Source organism: Ixodes scapularis, unplaced genomic scaffold (assembly GCF_016920785.2).
Source record: "Ixodes scapularis isolate PalLabHiFi unplaced genomic scaffold, ASM1692078v2 PGA_scaffold8__174_contigs__length_109621045, whole genome shotgun sequence".
In the NCBI taxonomy this organism is placed as follows: Eukaryota; Metazoa; Arthropoda; class Arachnida; order Ixodida; family Ixodidae; genus Ixodes; species Ixodes scapularis.
Window position 1 is genome coordinate 29,167,488 of NW_024609883.1, and position 6,440 is coordinate 29,173,927.

Sequence of the window (6,440 nt, forward strand, 5' to 3'; positions counted from 1 at the left end):
GTTACAAAGAACTATTAGTAAAAGTCAACGACACAAATTACTTGAATCTTTCTCGTTCGACAACACGAAACTGCTCTATGTCAGTGCATATCATTTTGAATAGGGCTTCATAAAGCGGAGCTTTTCGATGAGCAGCTACAGAGCTGCACCCGCAGCGATGAAGGCGGAAGTTATTTTTGGCTGGTTCGCCTGTCCTTTTCCACCCTTCACGTACTCATTCTCGTGTTTCCTCTTCATATGGCGAATAAAGTTACATGATACGCCGACAGCAGCGTGTATAGTTTCGTTGCACAACTTTCAGCGTGCAGCTTGTTTATTATTTTCTTCGCGACTAATGTCGAAAACTGTCTTCCACGATGCCACGACTCGATCTGTATTTTTCTTGTCTTCTCGTCCGAATTGTGCTTTTCCTTTTCGCGCTGATCGAGCGGCAGGTTCAGGCAGCCAGACGGTACCAACCGATTTATTCTTTTGCTTCGGTGTCTGGTTCGCGTTGTGGCGACGGGTCGCACAATCGGCTCACTGCAACGGTTGCGCCTCGTCTGGCGCAGGACTGTCTCTCTGCAGGTCTAGTCAGTTCGGTCACGCGACTAGAGCAGTGACGATAGTCTACTTCACCTCACGCTGGACCGCAACAGACATCACGAGAGCCATCGAAACCAATCCAGTGCCTTCTGAGTGTCGCGTGACCCTGGGGCGCAGCAACGCGCCGCGGGTGGAGCCCCGCTCACGGTGCTGGATTGTTCGGGGTGACTCGTAGCGTCCGCAGCGGTCCATCGCAGGGTGAAACAAAGTATGCTGAGACTTAAGTCGAAGGAAATGAGCGCGAATCCGCTAGCTAGCTTCTAACCCTAACCCACTTGAATGTAAAACATAGAACACAGTAAACAAGCATCGGATCAAAGATCAAGTAAAAGGCGGACTTACACGTAAAATTGACGTATAAAAAACAAGCGTCGGAGCAAAGCGCGAAAGGAGAAGGCAGAAGTGAATCTCGTTTTGTTTTAATGCCGAACCAACCCACGTTTCGCACTTAAAAGGAGTACGCGCGAAAGAACGTGGAAGGAGCAGTGTTGGCCATCTGCTAAACAACGCTCCTCGAACTATAAGAAAACGATACCTGATCATCTTTCAGCGGCGCGCGAGTCAGAGTTATAGACCTCTGCGAGTTATGAGTCGCCACCGCTCCTAGATCTGTCTGTGCGCGCGTGCATTCTCCATGCTTGGTGCTTGGTTTCTGGTTTCGCTTTCGTGTAACGCCAGTGAAGCGTGTCGCCTGCACGTCCGTGAAAGGCGCCACCGCCACCCCCCCCTCTGCTTTTTGCTTTGACACTAGTTTTTTGTATTGCAATCTTTTTTTTTTTTTTTTGCGTATAAGTTTGTTAGGGCTCCACGCGGGGTAGCAGTTTCCCGCTCATTTTATTTCTGAGCAACTGACTCGCTGAATGGCCCCGTTTAGCTAACCGTAATCCCCCCCCTCCCCCCCCCCCCCCCCCCCCAAAAAAAAAAAAAAGAAGAAGAAGAACAGAAAAAAAAGAAGAGAATTTTGCCAATTCCATTCCCCTTCCATTCCGGGCAAAATGCATCTAATTCCATTCCCATTCCATTCCTCTCAACGTTGCCGCCATTCCATTCCCATTCCATTCCGTGGTCGCGAAAATGAAGAATGACTCCGGGAATCATTCCCAACTCCGGAGTGGCGACTCCGCAACACTGGATTGAAGAGCTCACGCGAGAACTAACGCTACACTGTAGGTGCTTCGCTTCGACAGCACGAGACAACGCCATAATGGGGATCCCGACTGCTGCGCCGCGACACGGTTCTGAAGCGAAGCTTGGGAGTTTCGGCACTCTGGGAACATTCAGTGACTTTAGGTGTGGTAAGAAAGCCTGGTGACATATGCTTTTAAGACCTATCGAAACAAGTGGGCGTTTCTACAGGGATGTGCTAAGTCGAGTTATTACAGAAATCCTTTCAAAAACCGGCCAGAATACTTTGGGAAAGTATAAATAGACTGATTAATCCACAAACAAAGAATCGCATTTTAGCGTAAATAAATTTTGAAGAAGCTGTTATATCTGGTAGTTCTCTATCGATCATTATATAATCGACATCACAGGGGGATTTGAGGTGGTGGGAAATTAACTCGGTCGTTGTGGACGCCATTTTACTACTACTACCGTTCTAGGTCCGACTGGGAAAAAATGTATTTGCAGTGATTAAACTTTTTTAAAAATTGCAATTGTCACGATGTTAAAGGCTTTAGGATTAAAGTATATATAAGTATATTCTTGAAATAATTGTTCCAGTATTAACAGATATATTGAATGCGTCGCTTTCTGCGAAGGATTTTGCGAAAGAAATGCCGGTTGTTGAAGTTCTACTAACATTCGAGGGTAATGATAAAAACGTGTTAAAAATGATAGACCAATTTTCCTCTTAAAAACTTTTATTGCAGGGTTAAAAAAACTATTTTAAAACACTCTTTGATATCTAAAGAAGAAATTCGCACTCTCCGACTTTCAACGTAGGTTTAGGAAACGGCGCTCAACCGAATCAGCACTGCTAATCTAAATAAAAAAAAAATTTGGAAATTTTTGGAAAATAAAGAGCTTATCTTAAAAGTATAAGAATCTACATCATCGAGGAAATCGTGGATCCGCACTCAACTCAAGCTCTTTGAATCGCATCTAGAATAGCGGACGCAGTTCGTTAGCATAAAAAAAAAATCATCAATTATACTCGGCGTGAATTATTGTAAACGACTTAATTTTCGCGGGCTCAAATTTTCGCGAATCGGGCCAAAGCTGAAAATTCGAAATTATTCGCGGGTTCTAATTTTCGCGAATCGAGCGTAGCTTCCGTCGTTCACATATTGCCCGAATCGTTCGCGGGACGTATGTTTCGCAAGTAGACCCTTTCCGAAATTCAGTGTTATTTGATGGTTTCTAAAGCAGTTTAGGTTTTGCCATATCAATGGCGGAAATGAACTTGTATCGGCACCGACACTATCGCAAGTCAACGGCACGCGATTAATTGTTCAGTGTGAGTTCTTTCTCGATCACTTTCAGTTCGATGGTGACCAAGAACCTGCATTCAGAACAAAACTCCAACCCACTCAGATGCCTCGAGAAAATTCTATACACCAAAGTGCTTTAAAGCCGATTCTGTGCCGCCCACAGATTCACTGAATCTGAGTCATTAGAAATAAACGCTTACGTAGCTCTTGTGTTCCATTCCTACGTCGCGTCGTACTGGCCCCCCGAATGTACAGGCCTCGCAAGATCCGCTTAGGAGCATCTTAAACGTCTTCCTTTATCAGTCACTAGAAGGCCGCCATTGGTATGGCACAGATGCCGTTCCACAGATGATGATAGTGATTAAAGTGGCCAGACTGAATTTCGGAAAGGGTGCCATTCGCGAAATTCGCGAAAATTAGGTCCCCGCGAAAATTTAGTCGTTTACAGTATTTTGTGCTACGTTGTCAAAGCTAACTTAACTTTCACAGTGTTCCAACTCTGACAATGTTGGTTGCGTGAGCGCATGCAAATAATCTAAGGAGCAAAAAAAAAAAAAAAAAGTCCCGCGCTATTGCACAGCAGTGCGGGACAGCTGCACAGTGGAAGCTACGCTAGCCTTGACAATAAAGCAGAAAATAGTTGATGCAGAGTACGGTGGAATCGCGAATAAAATCTCCCTAGGAAGCATGCTTGGACCGTTTTAATGCGTTAGCATTAGAACGCTCGGTTTCACGCAAACCCGCCGGTGTCAATCCGTGCGTCCGTTTGTCAGTACCATGCATGACGTCACGAGGAGACTGGGGTGGTGAGGAGGTATCGTGTTTACAAATCCAGTGTCTCACCACGGCGGCGGGGAGAGATGGAGAGGGTATGCGTGGTGACGTCAGCGCTTCGTGCCAATACGAGCGTCGCACAGCTGGCGCGGAGCCAGAGACGAACAGGCGTCGCGCCGCTTTCGAATGCGACTCAGTTCAGTTGCCGCTCTGGCGATGGATGTGGTTCTTTCCATGAATGATGTGGCTGACCGTATCCGAGAGCGACGACAAAACAAAGCCTCGGCCACGCGTTCATTGAATGACGTTTGATGGAAATGCTAACGCATTTCCACCGGATGAACGCCATTAATCATGGAATCATATTTTTAACTAAATATTATTTCTGAATATTTTAAAGAAGAGCACCAAAAGCTAAGTTAGCTTCATATCGGGAAAATATCATTAGTTCTATTAAAAGTCCAACTGAATTTTCATTTATGGTCAAAAGTTAATGGTTTAAAAAAGAACATACATAAAACTGGGTGCAGTTTAGACAGCGGAATCGTAAAGCTTCATTGTCTTTAAATATGCGCCAAGAATCCTGAGGGAAGAGGAGGAGAATCCCGAATGCGTAAGGACATCAGAACGCCGAGCACTGGTTGCATTGATTAGTGGGTAGACCTAAAGCTACCTGTCTTTGTCTCCACTGCAAACGCATTAAAATGCGGAACGCGGGCGTTTGGCGTTTGGCTATCGCAGTCAAACCCGTTCGACGAGTGCAGTGGAGACAAAGGCAGGCAGCCTTAGCTCTACCCACTAATCAATAATCCAACCAGAGTTCGGCGTTCTCATGTCCCCACGCACTGTCGTATCTCCTCTGCCTCAGTTTCTCGAAGCTTTATGTTGAGTTCTTCTGTAGCGACTACTAAATCTGTAAAAATCCTTGCACTCTAAAAAGGCCCGCGCGTCCACTTTCCCGCACAACACTCGGAGAGCCAATAACCGCAACGTACGGAGGCAGCTCAGCGAATGACGATGCCAGAAAACGCAGTCTGAGTTGTGACATTAAACGATGCAAGCGTGATGTTTTACTTTGCTTAATGTCGCAACTCAGACTGCATTTTTTGGACCCGGCTTACATGTGTTTCGCATCGTCATTCGCTGAGCTGCCTCCGTAAGTTGCCGTGATTGGCGCTCCGAGTGTTGTGCGGGAAAGTAGACGCACGGGCCTCTTGCAGAGTGTGGCGTTATTTTTACGGAATCTTTTTCTTCGAATAGGGGGGGGGGGGGGGGGGGGGGACACGTAAATTATATTAACCGAAAACTTTGTAAGGCACTTCAAATTATATCTAACACCTGTTATATATGTTACCTGGGAGGATGAATTTGCTTCTATATTATTATTTGATCTACAAACTACGTTTACTGTCATCAAATTTAAGGCAAAACAACAAAGCAAAACTCAGCACATCTGTTTTTAACAGAAACGTACGTCGTTTGTCCTTTTTTTTCTGTCTTCGTTGGGAGAACTTTAAGACAACACAATTAGTCATTTATATAACTAACGCTTGATTGCAGTATATATAACTGCTATTAAACAAACTTATTATGACCTTCTTTGTATTGTCAGGTTTGGTAAGAACCAATCATCCGTACGTAACTCGACATGGTAAGTAGATTTATTCCAAAACTCGAAGCGCCTCATCGCGGCGTTATGCCGCATGATGCATTGTGGGAATCAGTGAGCAGCAAAATCCCTACGCGCTCCACTCCTGGCCTCCAGGTTCCCAGAATACAACGCGCGCAGTAACGGACTTATGCAAGTGGTATATTGGTGCGTTTCCACTCCCTGCATCAGGCGGCAAACGAGGGACGAGATTTAGGTCAAGGTAAACGCACCATTGGATATGAGTTCCAGTCACCATACTTCTACATAGAAACGAGTGCTTACAACCAAGAATTGTCATGAGCAAGCTAGCAGATGAGATATTTGGTTTGCGTGAAGTAAAAAGCCTTGGGGGATATCAAATGAAATCTTTGTTTTGCAGAAAACTGGAGGGGTCGCCAGGACGAAAAGAGCTGCTAAAAACAGCTTGACTGTGTCTGGGATCCCTTTACATTGGCAGCAGCTTTGGCACTCGAATTAACATGCTACATAAAATATAGAGGAATAAAATCACAGAAGAAACATGTAACTCACAACTCCCCTCCGCGAAGCTACACATAATACAAGCGGAGGTCTTTATTTTATTCAAGGTGTAAATGTTTATGTTGTTTGCGATATACTTGTTTAATAAGCATGGTGCATTATAATGTTGAAAACGAAAGTTATAGTTTGTGGGGGATTGAGGAAGCACTTATGTCTCTGTATGCCGAGTGTTAACATTACTTTCGTTCATTTAAGTCCTGAAATAATCTATAAAAAATCTACAAGTGCCTTAGATGTAAAACAAATCGCATAAAGTAAACGGTATTCGTACATGCTCACAACAGGAAGAATTATAAATTTTGATTTTGATCAAATGAAACACGTAATTCCTAATTTGCTGACGTTGTTTTCTCAAATCCTCTCCCGTTAATAAAGAAGACCCGCGCGTGTAATCTTTTTTGCTGCGTACCATTCAGCCAATCAATGAGAATTGCCGGTGAGAGAAAACTGCGAGC